The 22,741-nt window shown below is 35.4% G+C and overlaps 1 pseudogene; it reads left to right on the forward strand.

The window, feature by feature from the left end:
* Positions 1-935: 935 nt before the first annotated feature.
* On the forward strand, positions 936-1,799 carry LOC118995738 (39S ribosomal protein L39, mitochondrial-like; annotated as a pseudogene).
* The last annotated feature ends 20,942 nt before the right edge of the window (positions 1,800-22,741 follow it).

Below are 22,741 nucleotides of genomic sequence, written 5' to 3' on the forward strand. Positions count from 1 at the left end.
AAATCAGGCGGGTTGTGCAAGTTAAGCAATATAACAGACAAAATGAAAGGCCTTTATTTAACAGACACTTACACAACACTTGGGTCGGTCACTGTTCCAGGAACCTTCCAAGTATTCCCTTTCTATCCTTATAACTATCGCGTGAGTAGGCGCTGTGACTGTCCTGATTTTACAAGTAAAGCACAAAACAGTTTAGTGAATTGCCAAAGGTCAACCGCAGGCAGAGGCAGAATTTAAATCCCGGCAGTATGCCTCCAGGGGCCCTCTTCTTAGTCCCTACAAGAGACTTCCAACAAATTTAAATACTCATGAAAGAGCAATGTACAGTCACAGAACAAGTCGTTTGGCATTGCCTAAGGGCAAATTGAAGCTAAAGAAGTAAATGAGAATAATGTCACATTAAAAAAACCACAGGCTTTTATCTTAAATGAATTATTGTGATCATTGAAATGACAGAGTTTTATTTCAGTGCTAAAGAGAATACACTATAGCATCATGGAGTATGGGATATAAGATGGTTGGATTGGACATAGAAAACACTGGTAGGAGGTACCTGCAACAACACAGTGAGAAACATGGTGGGGGTATGGCTAGAGGGGAGCTGTAGCTCATGAGTTATTCTGACAGTAGACATTTGAGGGCTTGGTAAACTGTTGGTGTGGGACAACAGAGAGAAAGTCTTGTCTGGAGTGAATCATCTGTGTTTCTGACTAGGGTAGTAGGGCAGATGGTGGTGATGACGGAAGTACAGAAGGTTTGGTGGGCCGGGGAGATGGTGGAGGGCCTGTGAGTGCAGGTTTCTATGGTCACGATAGAGGCAATGGCTCTGAGGTTCTGGGGACTGGGGGTCTGGCAGGCCACCCCAATGGACAGGCTTGCTGGGATGTATAACAACATGACCAGTTTCTCAACCGTTACCCATTGAACTGTTGGAAATGTACAATGGAGAAAACAGGCAATTAACGCATTCTTCCCAAACTAAGAAGATTGCTAATACATTGGGAAAACTGACCTTGGCACCAAGTTTGCAGTGAGTGAAAACATTTCACCTCCTTATAGTCTCGCCATGCATTTAAGCAAGGGGTATTACAAGAAGTCCATTCTGGCTCTTGAAAACAGACAGCTGTGGGACATGTATAAGCCTTTGACCAAGTCCTGTGAAACTACATTTCTTACTTTCAGAGATGGTGATCCAGGGGAAGTTAATAAGGCTGGGTGTTCTCGTGTCCTGATGGTAGGCTACCAGAGGGCATTTGAAGGCGAATATATGGTCAGTTTGGTCAGCACTCTACAAGTTCCTATAATCACTGGAGCCTCCTGCTGTGATGTAGGTTTGGGTAGCAAACTTGATAAGTGTATGCCAACAAAAGAGAACCTACATGCTTTCACAAAAGATGCTCTTTCTTTAATTTATACAAATCTTTCATTTGAAACTCTGGAAATTGATAAAAATTGTAAAAGTGGCATTAGAAATATTCCAACACAACAAATAAAATGCACTTCATGAAAGAGAAGGCATTTCAAGATCCTGAAAGAACAGTCAAGTTACACAGATTTGGTAACTTCAGTGACGCGAGGGCACTTCTTTTATACCAAGAACAGGGGTTTGTTTCCAGTATGAAGTGTCAGCCTTTCATAATGTTCAAGCCAGTCAATGAAGTATTATTCGAAGATTCCTAGGTTTTTCTTTACCTGTTCACTTAAGAGCACATTTTATAATATGTAAGCTATGGGAAAGGTCTCAGAAAATGGTAACTGAAGATTATGCTAAAACTACTGATGAAAGGACATCTACTTAATAACTTCCTAAAATTTAAACATTTATAGTAAATTAAAATAAATGTGTTACAAATAAAATAGGGAAAAAAAGAAAATCAAACATCAGCAAATGTTCGTGACACAATGTGAAGAGAAAAAGGGATGTAGAGTTTAAAACTTCATATTTTGAATTATTCTATATAAATGTACACACAAAATCTCTGGTTAAAAAGAAGGAACAACTATTCATTGTGGATAGTGAAAATTTTCAGTATAATTATTAAATTTTATTTTGTATTTTCTAAATTTTCTGCAATGAATAGAAATTATTAAAGTTATATTTTTATTAAACTAAAAGTAAATGTTACTGGAAATAGTTTAAACAGCAATCTTATTTAATGTTAACTGGCACAATCTTCTTTGAAAGCAAAATAAAGTACTTACTAAAAATAGAAGCTTCATTAACTTTGGGCCAGAAATTCTCCTCTCATGATGCTGTTTTCAACTAATACATAATTCTCACCTATTTGTTTATAGATATATTTATTGTCATGCCACTTACAATACTAAAAATTGACATCAACAATAGGAGTTGTTGAAATGAATTATAGTACAAATGTATAAATACATATTGCACACTCATTAGAACAGTTACAAAAATAATTTATCATTAGTGAAAATACTTACATACGAAAACAGCAGGGCCTGAATTCTCTGTTGCTAATCACATAGAACATCTGAGTGGAAGGTGAAGCTAGTTTTCTTCTTTGACTTACTGTATTTTTCAAAATCTGTACAATGTGCCTACATAGTTCCTTATAAAATATGATAATAAAAATGTTAATTTGTTGTCGGAGAAGTATTACTGCTCTTTAATAATTTCAAACTATCTTACATTTGGATTGTAAGTACATAGGCAACAAGGAGTAAAAAAATCACCTGGACCATGGGGCTGACTGTGTCAGGAGAGGCAGTTGGTCAAATCATAATTGTAAATGAGAACAAGTATAGAGAGCCAATGACTCCACTAATAAGTATGTATTTCGGGAGTACTTGTATATGATAGGAAGGGTCATAGTTTTTAACTTAAAGAAACACTACAATTTTGAATTTCAAGTACTGAGAAGATAAAAGGATGTTTGTTGGACATTACCATTTTGGGGGGATTTCTGAAAAACAATGTTCAGGGACCACACATAGATGACTGACTTTTATTTGCGTTTTAAGTAGGGACCGCTTATGTTATTTTGTTCACTTGTTTGGGTAAATTGACCAACATTTAGAAGTGGTAGTGAATTTTGAGGTGGCCATTTCTCCTTTGTCACATCAAAAGTTATGAAATCTGTAGAAAATTAATTTTTAATAAATGTTATTAATTTATCTTTAGAGGGGAAGGGAAGGAGAGAGGGAGAGAAATATCAATGTATGGTTGACTCTCGTGTGTCCCCTGCTGGGAACTGGCTGCAACCTAGGCTTGTGCCCTGACTGGGAATCGAACCACGATCATCTGATTCGCAGGGCTGCGCTCAATCTACTGAGCTACACCAGCCAGGGCAGAAAATTAATTTTTTATCTTCATTTAACCTTGAATCTGTTTTTTAACAAAATGTAAATATACTAGAGAAATCGACAGTTAAAAATTCTGGAGTGTTGAAATACTTGAAATGTTATTTACCCATTAATGTCTTAACTGCGTGTAACCTGAGCATTTTTATGCTAATCCTTTAATATTGACAACTTTGATATTTATTGAATGATTACTGTGTGCAGGTAATTTAATTACATAGTCTTAACCCTCAAAAGAGACAATACTTAGAGACAGCTCAAAAACTGAGCTGGGATTATTTAAATTGATTTTGTTAGATGATCACCCAGTTAGTAAGCAACAAACTCATTAGAGAAGTAGGTAGTATTATCTACTTTTGATTGATGAGGATATTTGGACCAAGAGAATATAAATAACAGGCCCAAAGGTGCATAACTGAAGTCCAATTGTGGGACTCAAGAGTCAAATAAAATTTAATATGAACCTCTATGACTGCAATTTTTTCAATATTCCTAGGGAAAAAATATAACACTTTTTAATGCTTTAAGGATATTCTTTAGAACTTGACATTTTAATGAGAATTTTTTATACAGATACCTTTTAAGTGTTTCTTGTACTTCTTATGTTTGTTCATCTTGTGGTCATATTTTTACATATAGCTGTTGACAATTTAATTTTTATAGTAATTTTCAATACGTTCTACATATTCCTGTACTACTAAGATTTGATTGTCATACTAGATTTTAAAAAAAGTTCTTTGCAAGAATTAAGACATCTTCCTTACCTACATCCCTGCCTCCTTTCTTCCTTTTATCTCTTCCCATCCTTTCTTTCTTCTTTTCCTAACTTTTAAATTTTTTTTAAAAATAAAAAAATATTTTATTTTAATTGTTGTTCAAGTACAGTTTTCTGCGTTTTACCTTTATCCCGGGCCACCCCCACTCCCTCCCCACCTCCCTCCCGTTTCCACCCCTCCCTTGTTTTTGTCCATGTGTCCTTTATACTTGTTCCTGCAAAGCCTTCCCCTTTCCCCTGAAATTCCCTTCCTTCTCCCCTCTGGTCACTGTCAGCCTGTTCTCAATTTCAACATCTTTGGTTATATTTTCCTTGTTTGTTTTGTTGATTAGGTTCCTGTTAAAGGTGAGATCATATGGTATTTGTCTTTGATTGACTGGCTTATTTTGCTTAGCACAATGCTTTCCAGTTCCATCCATGCTGTTGTAAAGGGTAGGAACTTTTTCTTTCCGCTGCAGAGAATTCCATTGTGTAAATGTGATGGGCACCTAGGTTGCTTCCAACAGTTGGCTATTGTAAATTGTGCTGCTATGAACATAGGTTCTTTTGGATTGGTGCATGGGTTCTTTTGGATTAGTGTTTCAGGGTTCTTAGGATATAATCCCAGCAGTAGAATTGCTGGGTCAAAAGGCAGATCCATTTTTAGTTTTCTGAGAAAATTACATACTATTTTTCATAGTGGTTGTACCAGTCTGCAATCCCACCAACAAGAAATTTAGATATGGGTGTTAACCTTGTAAGGTTGGAAGACTGAAGATTTGATATGGAAATGGGTGTGATTCTTTATCTTACCAGGGGCAGAAAAATAATGACAAATAGTTTTGGCTTCAATGACTTGAAGAAAATATTTACATTAGAATTCATTGTTTTTCAGTTTCACTTGTTCTTATGATATAAGAGTTATTGTCCCTATTTGCAAATGAGTCAACTGAGACTCACAGAGATTCAATAGTTCATTCAAAACCATTTGGCAAAGGAGAATACTGAATGTGGATTTTAACCCAGTTCTGCCCAGTGTCAATGCTTATGATTTTTTTCTAGTTACATACTCACTTCTCTGATTCTAAAATAGGATTATGAGACTTCAGAGATGAAAGGGTGTTTGAGATTACTATGTTTTAGGGAGTTGTAGACCAGAGGAATTAGACCACTTACTTAAACTCACTTAACCAACTACTACACTCTCAGCATGATGGTTGTGGTTGTGCAAATATCTCTCCATATTTTAGGTGCTAGCAAATTCTTTGGCATACTGGGCTTGAGTGAAAAGATAAACTACTGAAGTAGAAATATGAGTTAGGAAAGGATGCACCACCTGGGTAAATGATTATTTAATTGCAAAAACCTGCAACCTCACTTCAATGTCAGGTATCAGTGTTCAAGGATTGGAGGTGGACTTTAAATCTGCTTATCTACTTCAGCTGGACACCCTTGGACTCTATATCAATTTATGACCGTTTGCAGCAGCTCTTAAAATAGAGAAACTCCAAACCCTTCTTCAGTCTCTTCTTACATGGTCCTCCTTTTGCATAGGTCAAGTGGTGTTGCTTTGCTGCTCTAGTCTCCCTTGGGGTACATTGTTGATGTGTTACTACAACTAAGGCACTGATTGTTGCTTTAATTATTGCCTTTAGATGTAGCTTGTTCTTCTCTCAACATCAACAGGGCTTTCATCCTTAGAACTCAAGCAGGCATCCACTGTACAGCCATTTGATTAGTCCCTTCAGGCTTACCAATTACCCTTTCACTCAGAGGATTTCAACTTTTTATGCCAACATTGGATGTCTTGCTTTATTAACTATAAACATTTATACTCTTCAATTAATCGGCAGTAAAGTGAGCAACTTGTATGTCCCTAAACTAGAGGTTCTCAAAGTGTGCTCCTTGAGTCAGAAGCATTAATATAACTCGGTAGACATGAAAATTCTTGGGTCCCCTACTGAGTGATTATGATGTGTGCTAAAATTTAAGAGCAGATCTCAAATATTCTATACTAAAACTATACACAATGACCCAATCGTGCTTTACACATTCATAACTGTGCTTTTGCCTAAATTGTTTCTTTTACCTCAGTTGTTCATTTCCTTATTTGAAGATGTTTATTTTTTAAAGTTTCATCAAAGCCCAATTACTTCCAACTTTCTCCAATCAATATTATGTGCTCTTCACTCTGAACATTCAAAGTATTTTGCTTATATAGGGAGTTTATGGAGCTAGCTCATGGCATGCCTGTATTAAGTTATCTGTGTCCATGTTTGTCTCAAATTAGTAGGGTATAAAGTTTACTGAGTGCAAACACAGTGCCCTTTAGAGTATACTTCTCTTTACTCTTAGTTTTCCTCTATTTTTAATAGAGATAATATCTACCTTATGAGATTTTTCCAAAATCAAAATTTATAACAAAAGTGAAACAGAAGAGTGATAGGTAGCTAATAATATTAGTAGTAGAAACTATGTAAATGTTCAACTTAATGAAATTTTAAGATCCTTATATCTGCATATAAAGTATATAGCACCACATATCCTTGTTATTGCTAATAAAAATGGGAAAAGAAGAATAGGGCAATCCTTGTTATTGCTGAGAAAATGGGGAAAGAAAATCACAAGGAATCTGTGGAGAAACTCTTTCTCTTATAAGAGAAAACATAAGTCTTTATTACTACATTTATAAAGTAATCTTAATATTAAATTTCTTTAGAGTAGAATCATGAGACACAGTGGATTTTTTGTATATAAAGCATTATATTTTTTAGAGGTGTTCAAGATTGTGGAGACTATCTAAATGAAGAGTTTGAAATCTCTGAAGACTTACCTTCTCTCCTCAAAAATTGTTCAAAGACATGGTGTTGCTTGTGCTGGATGTCACTGTTCTTTAAACATATTTAAGCCCAGTTAGTTACTGAAGTTTTCAGGTCTCTCAAGATGGATCCAAAAGACCAAACTGAGATGTGGGCTGAGCCACAAAAATTTATCAGGTAGTAAATAAAAACCAAAAAGATATCATAAACACAGCTTTGGCCTTGGTGAAGGAATACTGGTTGGTAGGTTACAGTGAGAATGGATGTATTAATTTAAATGAAGCATCTCAAGAAATTACTGACTAGTGATTTCTAGGCTACCTCTACAAGTACCATAAAATTCTACTGTTTAGAAGCCAGGCCAAGAGCATATTTGCTCAATTTAATGTATAGGGCTAATATTCTCTAAAGCAGTAAGAATGTTGATACAATAAAGTTGATATTCTTGAAGTGTTGTAAGATAGCATGAATATTTATTCATTATTCAATATATATTTATGTTTCATATTAAAATTGTTCACTTGGCTCTAAAAAGTACATATTATAACAAGATGATGATGATATTATTAATAAAAATGACATTTATATCTTTTCTATTTTTCCTAAGAATAGAATTAATCTCTGCTTCATTTTTTATATAATAGTAATACAAAATTATTACTCTTTTTAGAAAGGAAGAAACTGAGGATCAATTAGAAATTGTAAATGATTAATCCCAAATCACATATTCAGTAAACGGTGTGTTGGTCAGAATTCAAACTCAAGTACAAGGGAATCTGTACTTGAGAAATCTGTACTTCCAAAATCTGTACTTTTTGGAATCTGTCAAGTGTTGGAACCACTTTGGAATGAGGGGCAATAAATGACAACTTTACCAAAAACTTTTGTTTGCAGGCAGATTAAGAATACAACTTGACCTTTTTCTTCATTATAAAACTTTGTGGTTTAATGAGCAGTGGGAGCCCCTTTGGTGTAGAGGTTCTACGTGTAGACTCTAAGGGCTTCCTGCTGTTCATTTGGCATCCCTCCTCCACAACTTGTTTGCCCTTTGGTCTTGGAAAAGCGCATTAGGTTCTTGGTGCCAGTATCTTGCTGCGAACTTGACATAATAATAGTATTTACTTCACACTGTCTCTCTCTGTGTTTCTATTTCTTCCTCTCTCCCTACTTCTCTGTCTCTTCCTCTTTGACCCTTAATTTCTTTCTGGTTTCCATGCTGAAGTCTCTAACCTAACTAGACTAAGCTGCCACCAAAGCCTCATAGTTAATGATTAGCTGTGTCCTGTAAGCTTACACAATGTAACCATAAAAATCCCTGTCAATAAACAGCCAGAATAACATAACAAACATCACACTAGGTGTTGCCCTGAAGTCTAAGCAATTATCCATCACAAGGTCACTAGGAGGTATGGTTCTTGGCTCATACTGTATTCTTTTTCCCTTTGTCTTGTTAATCATTAGTAGTTCAGCTATGTTATAAAATGTATACTGAAACCACTGTCTAGTAGCAGAGAATGATCTACACAGACTGCTGGGTTATCTTTTCCTGCTCTGACACAATCTCCCTTCCTATAAACAAATTACCCTATAATAAATTATTTAACAGTCAGTGGACTTGCCTGCTTCATTTTTCCCTCTTAAAACAACTATATAGTTTGGTGTTCACTGTACATCTTCTCTCCCTTCAGACAATATGTGTCGTATATCTATGTGCATAGAATCTCTATGTATGTTTACTGATATATTTACATGTATCATATCTATCTATCCATTCATTTATTGACCTATCTACATATCCACTCATCCATCCATGTATCTTAGAATAATTCTTGGCACATGGTGAGTACTGCATATGGGCTAGATGTACCACCATCATCATTAGCAGCATATCTGGGTTTTCCTGCATCTGTTACTTATACCAATGAAAGTTCTTGTGTATTTTAGCTCAACATTGTATAAACAACATCCGTGGGACAGGAATAAAATCACTTCAGCTGTATAGAAAAACATCAATTTATACTTCTAAATAGTTTAGGATTGGGTAATTTTTCCTTTGTTCTCCAAGGCCCTTTGAAATTTTAAATGTCCAAGGGAACTAAGTCATTAATAGTCTATGGCCTAGCAGAGAGGCACTGAAAAATCAATATGTATGTATTTACCTTAGTGATCTCCCCTCAAACACTTCTTCCTATATTGCTAGCCTAAAGGCAGTTGCCCCCACCCTCACCCTCAGCCTTGTCATCCTGCAGTCAACTAGTCCAGAGGCAAAAGCAAGGCCATGTGTCACTAAGACTGTTTCTCTTTTCCAAATAGCATGTGTAAGTTATAGAAAAGTGAAGGCATAATGAAAAAAATAGTTATATGATGGGATCATAACAAATGCCTTTGTTGGTGTCATTGCAAATGTCATTACTTGACAAGTTTATAAAATAAAATGCTTTTACATAATTTTTGCTATATTTCTTATATTTAAGGTTTATTTTGTTCTTCCTAGCATCAGAGAATACTATGGTTCAGAGGTTTTAGAATATAGGTTCTGGTCTCAGTTATCATAGTTATTCATTTCATGTGGCCTATTTTAAAACTAGACACCATGATATTTTGTGTAAAGAAGAAAGGATTATTAGCCTATTTTTTAGTCAAAACTCTTGAACAGGAAAGTAAGTAGTTGCATTTGATACTGAACATAAGATTAATACTAGAATCAGTTTACAAATTTTTTTTCTGAGAAATTTTCAATTAACTTGCTTTCACTTTCAAAACTCCAATGTGCTAATTTTGGGTATACTGACCAGTGAGCTTTAAACAGGCAAAGAAATTTGCACCATTCCAACATAAATAGATAGTTGATTATAATAACAGTAGCATATTATAGCAGCTGAAGTGAGTACTATTTAAACATTGCCATTTCTCACTTTCTTCATAGAAAATAGAATATCTATCTACCTGGTAACTATAATTAGTTTCTTGCTATATGTTTCAGTAAATTTTATTTTTTCTGTTTAAAATCTCACTCAACTTTTGCCCCCAAAAAAGAAATAGTATGTATTCTTTTATTTAATTACTGGAAAAGAAAGTTATTTCTTCAATACCACATTTTCTTTTTTGAATGTCAAATTCCATTAATGAGATTTAGATTTTATTGTATACTCTAGTATGAAAACAGATTGACGGGGTTTCTGCAACTGAAATGCCAACTAGGGACAAAGTCAAGTTGTTTGACGTTTCTCCACTCTTTCTGTGTGAGCCTCAAATCCCCTGTGGTACTTCATGTGGTAACAACGGTGTATGCTGTTGAGTAAGTGCTGCTGCCCCTTTTTGTTTAATTGGTTCCAACAAGTCCCAATATTGTAGCTATCAGATAGATATGTGTCCTCTTACGGCCTTCTGATCCCATTACAAAGGGTGTCATTCATCATTTCTATAAGATAACATTACATGTATATTTTTAAGACTTGTCCATTTGAACACAAGTTATTTCTTCTGTTTAATGTCCTCCTGCTCATCTGTCCTGTGGATAACAAATATATTTTCTTTGCATGAGGGTTTTTCTCTAAGACATAGAATATTGACGTAGATTAGTTCTGACATGCAATGGATTATCTAGGAGTTGGAAATTTGTATAATCTTTTAAAGGGATAATAAATATTTATTATAAAGACACAAACAGACCAATATACATACAAACATATGGGAGTGTACATACATACACACATACTTCCATTCGTGAGACTGTTGATGCTGGTTTGGTTACATGAGACCATAAGGAAATCTAGAATGATGGCTTTGGTTTATCATCTGATTTAATGACTGGCACATACTTTCCTTGTTTCTATAAGCCATAAACTCAACAAGGAAATATTTTACTTGCTATTCTTGGGGTAGACATGGAAAAATCCTAAGATTTAAAAAGGAATAAGTCACTGGGGGCTGGGATTCCATATAAATCAGTCAAACTCAAGACAATTTTTAATTTTCTGTTAATAAGAAAAGTCTACTAGTGAGGCTCTTCACAGTTTACAATGTTTTGTTCATTCTTTTATGTTTTGCACAGTATCTTCTATTTTTTAATAAGCACCACAAAGTTGTATGTCAAGAAATGTTGTGACAGTCTCCACAAGGAAATTATGATGCCCTGTGGTTAAATGAATGGCATGAGGTCACACAACATGCCCTGGCAAAACCAATAAGCATCCAGGCTTCTGACTCTTAAATCAGCAGTCTTTAAGTCGCATATCTAACAAACATCAGTAAGTACAATTAGGGAAGAGGTGTCTTTCCTTTTGCATCCATAATGTCTGAATGGGAGTCCTTGGTCCCCCACTACGACCTTGGTGGCTTGGCTTTCCTCATGAGCAGCTAAGGTGGTCTTAGTACCCTCACTAATTCCCTAATTTACTCAACATATATGTAAATGAGGGAGATACAGATTCATTATCTCTATACACAGAGGGATCCTTTCTTTCAAATTTATGGATTTTATTGACATATAAATAAATTACATATTGATTAAAGTAGTCAATTTATTTGCTCATCTGCGTAATCCAAAGCAAAAATATGGATACTAAGAGTATGAGAATAGAATTAGGGTTTTATATTAACCCTCTAAAGCACTTGTTACATTTCCATCATTATAAAAAGAACTCTTCAGTTATATAGTTATTTCTGTTGTCTTGATTATAATAATCATCCCGATGAATGTTCAACTTTTAAAATAGAAACTAATCATAAAAATGATGAAAATACAAAAGTGAACATGGCAGTCTTTTGCTTCTCTTTTTATGGAGAACTATTCTTGTTTTCAGCAACAAGCAACTTGTTTTCTGGCTATGATGTGGCTCACTGGTGGACAAGCAGCTAAGAGCATCCGAACGGCATAACAGGGATACAATTACCGCTCTCAGAGAGCCCGTTCCATTAGTACTCATATCTGAATCGTACCGATTGAAGAAGTAATAGGAGCTTTCTTTTTTTCGTTGGTACTTTAAATACATGTGTTTTCTACTCATTTGTGGACAATAATGGTTTCGGATTTGTCCCTTAATTCAGTCTTTCTTATAGAATTATTAGTGGTATAATGACTTACATGAACAAAAAAAGTATAAAAATAAAAGAAACTTGTGTTCGCCTGAAAAAGATTAGAATAGCATAAACAACTAGACTCATATCTAGGCATGGCTCTGGAAGCAGTTGGGAAAGCAGGGACACAAAACAAATAAAAGAATTCACCATATAAAAAAAAACCTCAGTGCTTAAAAAATAAATTAGCTTGTCTTTATCTTTTAGGCTTTTATGTTTCCGCACAGATATTCTTAAAAATATAAGAAAATATTATATTGTTTAAAAACATTAAAAATAAATTATATTTTTGTGTAAAATACTTTGGGAAATTGATATTTTAAGCCACGTACTTTTGCTTCTAGATTTAAAGGCATTGATTTGGAAAGAACTCTAAACTGATTCTGTACAACTTAAGCATGAATTTTTAAAATATGTTAAATGAATGAATATGGTTCATGTGCTACAGTGCCAACAACAGCAACAAAAACTTTGCCAAAGACTATAGTCTAGTGGCAACAATTTAGTCTGTATTTAGTCAAATAAACTGGAGCAGGGTCTTTAATATATCTAGGCCTGGCTTAATAAGACCAATGGTTCTAATACCTATACCTTAAGGTTGTTGCAAAGTTTATGTAAAATAATTGTCAAATGGTACTTAATAGGGATGTTTTAAGAAATACTGCTTATAAGTATAAGGCTTCACATTAAAATCATCAATAATGTTTAAAAAATAGAAAACTCAACATTTACATGAACACTTCCACCCAAAGAACAACTGGAAGTACAAACTTAAATTCTTTACAATTTAATCAAAGACTTCCATGGTGCTTGTGTTAAAAAGCAAAGAGTGACTAATCTTTTGGCACACTGGGGAACTAACATACCTATCAAAAATCCTTGGAGATTTGTGAAAGGAAAATATTTCTTCTGTTTTCAATGAATATATTTGTCACTTTAGCAGTTTTAAAAATAACCTCTAAATGTTAAGCAGGAACAGTTAAGCACATTCAGCTATTCATTCATTTTTCCACTCAACAAATATTTTTTAACTGCCTACTATGCGTCAGAAATTGTGCTAGAATCAAGATGAAAAACATATGGTCCCAGCATCAGGAAACTTTTAATGTTCTCACAAAGCAAGCTCTGCCAAGACAATGCCTCTAAAATTCTTGTTCTTTTACGTTCACACCTAGCATCCAATCTTTTAAAATATCTAGTAATCGTGTTTTTTGAATGGAATCTTCTGGAATAGCTAGAGCAGAAAAATCACTCTGTGTAATGGCAAATTAAGTAAAATGTGCTAGTCATTTAACACATACTACCAGTTAACAAGCATATATTGCTGATGTGTGAAGTTTTTAATCCACATGAAAGATTCTGTTTAACAAGTTATAAGAAATAGCCATTTTGAAAAAATTTGTCTTGATATTTTTATCTCACTATATTTAAGAAATATTTTCATGGTCAATAACTGCCAATGTAAAAGGTTTCTTATACCTTTAAGTACTTTTAAAAATCATCTTGGAAATTTCCTAAAGTGAATTAAGCTGCAGATCTACTATTACATGTTTGATATATGTGCTAGGTCAAAATTTACTTAAATACTATGACCAGTTTTAAATATAAGAAAAATAAATTATTTGACATCAGAATTTTGCTTTTTTTATTATTATTGTTCAAGTACACTAGTCCCCATTTCACCCCACCATATATTCCCACCCCACCCATCCTCTCCTCCTAGCCTCGAACCAACCCCCTTTGGTATTGCTCATGTATCTTTTATACCTGTTCCTTGATGGACCTTCATGAACAAACTGACAGAATTTTGCTTTTGTTAGTAATATTTTATCCATTTTATAATTCATGCTGTTGATCATCAAATTACATGAGACGCTTTTTAAGGAGTCCCCTTCTCACTTTCTGGAATATTTTCATGACATAACTGAGGGTAGAACATTAATTTAGAGAAACAAATTCCAAATTTATTTTTGCTAATTTTTTCTTCCTAGAAACTCCTCAGAACAAAGAAAAATTAGATTTCAAAGTCTAAAAATAAGTACATTTCCTATATGTATTATATATATTTATATATTAAATGCATACATTGCATATCTATATACATTTCTGTCTAAATTATCATCAGATTTGCACATAGAAAGTGATGAATGAAGAGGAGTGTCCATCACCAAACATGGTTACTACTAGGTAGGTATTCCTACATGGTGTAAGCTATTCAGTTCAGCATAAATAAAATTCATAGACATGAAAGTCTATGAATTTGAGATCTCTATCATGGCTCACACCAAGTGCTTTTGAATGTGTGGTTATGTTGTGTCTGATCTCAAGGCCACTAAACCTTTACAAATAGTTTCTTCCTAAATCTAATTTACAGAGGAAGAGTAATATAGCGGGTAAGGGCCAGGCAAGCTAAACGACCTGACTTCAAATCCTGATTCTACCATTTACTGGCTTTGGTAACTTCTCTGGGTCAAAATCCCTCTACAATTGGGGATATCTCTTTCTCCTCCAAAAATATATCTTCCGTATGGTGGCATCAAGAAAATTAAATGAGTTAATACACAAAGAAACATTTAGAATAACCTCAACAAGAGTTAGCTTGATTTTTCTTTTTTTAAATATTTTATTTATTAATCTATAGAGGGGAAGGGAAGGAGAGAAGGAGAGAAATATTAATGTATGGTTGCCTCTCGTGAGTTCCCTGCTGGGAACTGGCCTGCAACCCAGGCATGTGCCCTGACTGGGAATCAAACCGCCATTGTGTGGTTCACAGGCTCGCGCTCAATCCACTGAGCTACACCAGCCAGGGCTGATTTTTCAATGCTTATGGAGCCAAAGCTATAAAAAGTGCCTTTGGCTTCTAGAAAATAAAATTGGTAAATCTAAAGGGACACTCAGTGCTGTGTTTCCTATATGTTGCTCAGTGTTAAAATTGTTGGTTACCAAATCATCTCTAGTTAGACTTATTTATTAATAAAACCCAGAGAAAAGAGAAACAATTTGAAAGAAAACATAAAAGTTTAGTTAAGCTTTCAAATACTCTCAAATTTCTACACCTAGATATTCCTATAACAGTGAAATCAAGCCAGGCAGATATTATTCTCATCTGTAGGTAATTATATGGATAGACATTTAAGTGTTGGGATATCATTTTTATCATGCTTTTCAAGAAAATAAATAAAATGGTTATTAATTAATGTTTATATAATTAACATGATTACTTTGAGACAGTGAATGCCAAAAAGAGAGTTGTCCAGCAGACCCACCTAATTCAAAGGGAACAGTTTGTGATTATATTCCTTAACTTCCTGGCCAAGGTCAAACTTTAGAGACCAATTTAAAGAATGAATAGAACTGTTAGCACAAGGAGAATGGGAAGCAGTTTCTTTTTAAATTTACTTTAAATGGCAGTGTCTTGGGCCAGTTTCTGAATATGTTTAATCAGTAAAAATGAAAGGGAAACTTTTGTTTTCCAGTTTAGGCAACTATATATCTTGAAGTTCTTTAAAAATAAATTATGAGAAGTTAGTTCTTAAAAGTTCCTAGTTCAAATGCATAAAATAAAAGGAATCTCTGAAACAAGTGTGTTGCATCCAGGTTAAGAATGCACATAGCTATCCCTCAGACTTGCCTGGATATACAGAAGTAAGAATTCCTGTTAAGCCTCAAATGGATTTCAGGAAAAGTATAAATCTTGCTGTCCACAAATCCCAGAAATTAGATAATTCAGAGAACTTCTCTAATGGAGCCAACACTGTTCTAGATTTTTACATGTTCTTATTTAAACTATCTGGCAGGAGGTAAGCTAAGCTACTTCTTGGTGCTGCTGCCTCCACATTTATGTTTGACCAAGCAGCTAGGCCTTCACGCAAAGGCATTCCCTGGATTAACAGCCTTCAGCATCACAAACAAATATAAGTTTCTGATGTGGCTTCCCGACAGCCTTTGAGATCAACCATCTCTCCTGCTTTTTTGTGCCTCCCAGTAATGATCCCCTTAGAGGAGACCCCCTGGAGGTTAACAATTGTTTTGTCTGAACTGACCAATCTGTCTTTAGCCCAGAAACACCAAAGCACCCTAATAAAGTGCAGTCCAGGTCTGCCTACACCATGACTTGATCTCTCCTTGTGACTCCTTGGGACATGCCATGCACTTCCTCTAAGACCTGTGAGTAATAAACATCTCTATGCCATTTTCCTTTGTGGTATGTACTTGAACCACGGCTTACCGTCTGGCACCCTATTCCACACTAAAAAACCTTATTTTAACAAAGTCGTAACAAAGTTTGGCAATGAATATTATAGACTGAGCACTTTTTTATAGAAAATAAAATTAATTTATTATGGTAACTTATAGCTACCATTAGATTCTAATCATTATAAATCCTTAATATTTCCCAAATTACTGATTTCCCTGGCTATAGCAGATATTCCAGGTAATCTCTTCTGTCCTATTAAAGTAGATGTAATGGATGGGAGTAACTGAACAATCTACCACAGTTAGGGAGAATACAAGTATGATTTGACTGCTACTGTAGGTGAAACTGGTTGAGTGAATTATATGTTTAGAACTTAGAGTTGCCTGTGGAAGGAGCCATCAGAAACAGAGGACCCACCAACTGGATTGACAACTCAGAGATACTAAAAAACGGCTTGCAAATTATTCTCAAGCATGTAATACTGTCTTTAAGTCAAATGGGGGCATCATAATTTTGATATTGCATAGATATCTCTATAATTTTTTTCAGTGGCAATTTAAAAATAAAGAAGATTGTTATGTCACATTGAGAGGTCATTATATCTTTTATGTAAAAATTTCCATAAAAAATGCCAAAATCAATACTGAAATAAAAATAAACCGACCATCTTTTCTATAAGAGAAATACCAATAGTGCATTAACTTTTGCTGCATTTCGAATTCATGTTACCACCCTCAGTGGTGACACTCTGAGTGGATTTTTTTGATAAATAATGTCACTGTGAGTGGATTTTAACTTGTGAGTTGTAGAGTATACAACTCCTATTGAAAATATGTGAAAATGACATATTCTTATGATAGGTGTATCACTTTAGGTTTGGTCTAAATACCACACACAAACATATACTAATGCAATAAGTCCTATAGTACTATCAAAACACTTTCGGTAAATTGGCTTAAGCTCATGGCATTTGAGTAAATTTTGTAATTTTTTATGGGTAGTATGGCAGATCACAGATAGTTCAAACTATGTAGAAGGAGAAGCCTGTGACACCCCATTGAATTTGGGTGAGTGCTGTGATTTTTAAATCAATAACAGATAGCCACAGTGATGCTGTGGGCAGATGCTGGATCTGGACATAAAGAGGCTGAAACACTCTCTTGGGAAGCCCCCAGCTGAAGAATTTAAATTCTGACTATCCTGAGATTATATGAGTCTGACTGGCACATGCAGGTACTTTCTTTGGCAGATCCTGGCCAAGCTCAGCCTTTCGGACATCCCCACCAAAGCTCCAGGTGTGTTAGCAAAGCCACATTGGACCTTCCAGACCAGCCCATCTGCCTCTGAATACCAAGGTGGCCTCAGTCAAAGCCACATGGAACAGAATAGCCCAGCTGAGCTGAGCTCTGCCTGCATTCTTGACCCAGAAGATTATGAGATATGGTAAATTAAAGATGGGCTGTAAATATCTATCACTGCTTCATTTTAATCATGTTTTCTATATAAGTAAAACCAACAAAAGCATTTCTATCAATCTCAGATATATATGATTTCCCAGCAGCTTTGGTTCCTTAAAAATAACAAAAATATTACAGAATTCTCAAAACACACACACACACAACACAATAAAAGATGAGTCTCTGATTCAATGTCATCTTTTCAGAGAGACCTTCCCTAACTAACCTACTTGTGCATTATCCTTCATTGATTTCCTTACTCTGCTTAATTTTTCTCTATTGTACTTAACACTACTAACATTACATTAAATGTGCAATGCCCACCCCAACCTATACATATGGCTTCCCTGAGTGTTCTCCATTTTTTTTTTCTGCATAGAACAGTCACTGGCTCATAAAAATCTCAAAAATATTTGCTGAAAAAGAAAAACTTTTTCTTCCGGTATTTAACCTGAAAATTACAATTTTTATTTTTACATTTAAAAATACATCACCCTAATATTTTTAGTTTTCAAGAAATGAGTAATATATGCATTTATTAATGTTTTTATTTTTGGAGATTACTACAAATATTTACTTGGTATTCATTTGTATAGGCAAAACCATTTAGAAATTCACTTACTTTTATGTATTGTATGAAAACTTAGAGTTCTCTCTGTAGTAATAATCAACTATAATTTTTTCCTCATCTTTCCTTGATTTGCTTAATTTACATGACAACAGATTATATATGAAATACTAGCCCCTATACTTCATGTGATTATCTGTATAATTTATTATCATGAGAGTGTCAAGACATTTATTTCAGCACATGCAAATTTATAATACATTGAAAGGTGAGGATGATAAAATTAATTGTCCTATTTGACAAAGGGTAGAAAAATTTAGAAGGCTTTTAAGAAAAAATGAAATTGACTTTGAAATGGCAAAACATGCAGTGGCTCCCCATTTGGTTTAAAAGAACCAGCTATTATCAACCTATTCATAAAATCTCAGTGTGGTACTTATTCTCCTATTAATGTTTTGTGTGGAGGGGCTGGAACTATTTTGTATGTTCTCCCTTTGTTTTTCTACCACTTTCTCTTTCCCTTGTTTACGTTACAAAAGAGAAGTCAGGACAATAAAAGAAGACAACTGAGAAAGGCCACATAGGTTTGAAGCCTCAGAACTAGGAGTAGGGAGCACAAATGTTCCAAGCCTGTTGTTTTCATGCCTAACACTACATTTCACTTTAAAATTTAGTTAAACTGCAGGGGAAGCTACATTATTACTTTCTTGAATTAATTTTTCTTCCCCATGCAACAGTGACTATTCTTATCAACTACTCTCATAATGGGGAATAAACAACCAACCACCTCAGCAACATATATTATTAAGATTCTTCCTTTTTTTAGGCCAGCTGTCCCTGGAATTATATTTTACAAATACAATTCTACACAGCTCCTCTCAGTTGAACACAATAATGTAATTTTACTGAATGACTCTGCAGAAGGCCTAATTATTTCTTGAAGCAGGACTCCTGATGCTATTTGGCGTTTAATTCATGACCACATGCTGAAGGTTATTATCTGTATGGCAACCAATTGAAATGTTTTCTAAAAGTATTTCATGTACTTTTTAGCTGGTGACTTTTAAAAACAATTGTATTTTGCTTCTTAAACACACCTGAGTTCTCTATTATAATAGAAAATGAAATCACAAGGCTTTTATATGTTGAATTAAATTCATTTTAATTAAAAAATATGTACTCATACTAATGTTATTGAAAGTGTACCTGTGTCATCAATCAATGATAAAGTTTAATTTTATGAAATTGTAAACCTCTCTCAATGACTGGGAAGGGTGTTATTCATCCATGGAGTCTTGTGAAAATGTCAATTAAAAATGATCTCTTCTTGAAATATGTAAAGCCTGTTTAGACTTTTTGGGGATATCAGAATATATTGTCTTAGACTGTGATTGTTTTTTCTTTAAAACCCCCCACATATATGCACATATTTATCTTTCATTTAAAAATCTATGCATATAAAAATACCACAGTAAAAGTAGTAGTTAATATATAGCAAGTGATTACTATGTACGAGGAAAACATCATCTTTGAGATACATTATCTCTCTAAATCTTCATAATGGTCCTGAGTAAAAACTTCATTTCACAGATATGAATTTCAAAACTTGGAAAGATTTAGTGGCTGCAAAACGATAAACAGTGAAGGGTAAACACAGGATTCTAGTCAAGAGATCTGCTATCACAGATTTAGCTCGTAACATATTATGCTGACATATATTTAGATTAGGTTTTCAACTATTGAAACACATACTTGTTTTGGTAGGTACATGTTGGGGCAACTTTTCTCTAAGTCCCCCCGTGTTCTACTGTAAATATGACTGAGACATGATGTGATCTGTTTGGGAAGGAGGGGTGGCCATTTTCCCTGCTGGGAAAAGGCCGTGAGCAGTGGCCAGTTTCTCCGGGGGGCGGGAAAAGGCATTGAGCTCCCTCTTCCAGGGGCCTTTATTGGGTTGTAATACACAGGAACACAGGGTGGCAAGGATCAAACAGTAGATAACATTTCAAAGATATCTGAGGGCATAGTCTGAGTCAGAGTCTGTCAGGAACAGAGTTTTAGGGTTTCCTGATCAAACCCTTAACATATGAATGAAAGCACTCTTAGCAGAGCAGATTTCACAGGTTTATCAGCAAGTCTTTGTGATGCCAGATTTTTCCCCAGGTCACACTCTAGCGAGGCAAGAAGCTGCACCTCTCCCCATCAGGTACTCAGGCTTAAGGGGATTAGAGCCAGGAAGTGCTTCTCCCAGAGAACACGTTTGTCAAAACCTGGGAGCGAGAGTCCATTGCTCCCTGTCATAGCACACCCCCCCACCCCGCCGAGTCCTTCCATGAAGGCCTCCCAAATGATCAAGTTTGGCTTAGGTTGCCCCCCGCTGTGAGGGGTCTTACCCATCATTGACTTCTGACTAAGCTTTGGGGGCAGGGAGAGGAAACTAAGGCTCCCAGAGACAAGCTTTGTCTCCTGCGGCTGGCTGGCATTCCAGAGGTTGTCCCTCGCCCTTAGCCACAAGGAGTACAGATACAATTCCTAAAACCAGGCAGAGTGGTCTGCAACAGGTACAATGGTAGAGAGTAAGTGAAGCCACATATCTAATTCAGATATATTAACTAGGATGGAGCAGCCTCACAGGCCCTCCTGAGGACAGTTATATCCTTCAACAAATGGATGCTAATTCTCGAGTAGGCAGGAAAGACCAGTTTCCAATTGGTTAAAGTGTTGTCCTGATACGCTGAGGTTTAAAGTGATCTTCTTTGGTCAGGGAACGTACAGGAAGCCACCAATGAATGCATTAATAAATGGAACAACAAATTGATGTTTCTTTCTCTCTCAAATCATCAAATTAAAAACTAAAACAGTAAGGGAGAAATTCCTTTACTAGATGCGTGTACAGTAGAAACCAGATGACAAGGCAAAACTACGAGGCATGCACAATAGGACCCAAAGTGGCACATAAAGTGGATAAGTCTAGCCTGGGAAAAAATGGGTTAAGGACCAGAAAGGATAAAGTCAAGGATAAAGTCACAAAATCCAGGAAGATCCAGAAAAGAGATGGGGTAGGTGGAGGGCACAGACACAAGACCACAAAACACCAGAAGGCATACTGGGATGTTTGAAAGAAAGCCTACTCTCTCCCAAGCCCAAGGAAACATAGCTAAAGCTTAACAAGGGGTCTAGTCTTGGAGGCTCACTCTGTCCAGTTAGCAGCCCTGTGGGCCAAAGTGCAGCTTCCTGGAAGAACAGGAACAGATGTGGTGGTGGACTACTGGAGCCTCAGCTGCTGGGCTAATAGCCCTGGGTCCTAGCTCTCCTCCTTAGTTTTGTTCAGACAAGTGTGGGCCTGTAGTCCCGGAGGTTGGATTTCTTCCACAGTGAGAAGGAGATGAACCACCTGGTCATGGATGAGACATTGCCTAAGCCCTTCCTTTGTTTTTGCTCTAATAAATTTTTCCAGTATATCTCAAATCCTCCTATGCATGTATTCCTGAAATGCATTTTCTACAATACCATTGAAGGATCCTATTCCTTTAGGCAGCATAATTTTCTACAAGATGTATTGATTTTTTGAAAGGATTATAGGGTAACATTAAAATATTCCATGTGGATGTTGGGTCTTTAAAAAGAGACAAAAACAATGGTAATAATATTAACAAAGTATAATATGATATTACAAAGTACAGTAAAATATTAATAAAATTTATCATTCCTATATGATTTAATTCTATACCTGTGGAAATTAAATGTAGTGCATCTTTTTCCCAGAGATGTCAATACAAATTATTCACTTTCTGATATATTAGGTAGTTATATTTGAAAGCATAAATTACTCATATCAAGATTGAAGATGAAAATGATGTTTGGCACTAGAATTAAAAAAAAAGAAGTTGTAAATGTTATGAGACGGAAACACTTCCTCCAGTGGATGCTGGCAGAGCCAAATGCTAGACACTGAGAATTGCAGTGGAGAAATATTGGTTATTTTTTTGATGTACGGCTCCATCCAGGAGAAAGGAACTAACGCCCCAAAGCCAGAATTCCTCAATGGTACGTAGGTTAGAGACTACGTAAGGCAATAACAAGACACCATGAGTTAGCTGGAGTTCAGCATCATGCTAGGAGCTATTGGTCAGAGGTGAAGAAAAGGTAATGAATCATTTCTTTAGGTCTTGAGGACGTTGTGATGTCTGGTGCAGTGTTTAGTTTCATGAGAAAGTAGCCAGGTGGTTGTTCCACCTTAGGGCTCAGGAACTGAAACATAATTGAGATCCAGATGTTATCGTCAGCCTTCCAGAGGTCCAGACCAGGTGATCATTAGTCAGGTCTGGGCTACTGTCTTCTGCTGCCTCGGGGGATGCTGACTATGTGAGGGGAAAGCTAGGTCTCTGAGGGAGATATGGAGAGAAAGAGATGATTTTTAGAGTTAAGAATTAAATTTAATCAAATTTATAAGTACCCTCAGTTTCACAAATAATAATATAGTTAAATAATAGTAAACTTAACATAGGAATGTGTTTCATAGAAGAAAACAAAACATCTTTC

This window comes from Sturnira hondurensis, unplaced genomic scaffold (assembly GCF_014824575.4).
Source record: "Sturnira hondurensis isolate 20B ecotype Veracruz unplaced genomic scaffold, ASM1482457v3 Scaffold0010428, whole genome shotgun sequence".
Lineage (NCBI taxonomy): Eukaryota > Metazoa > Chordata > Mammalia > Chiroptera > Phyllostomidae > Sturnira > Sturnira hondurensis.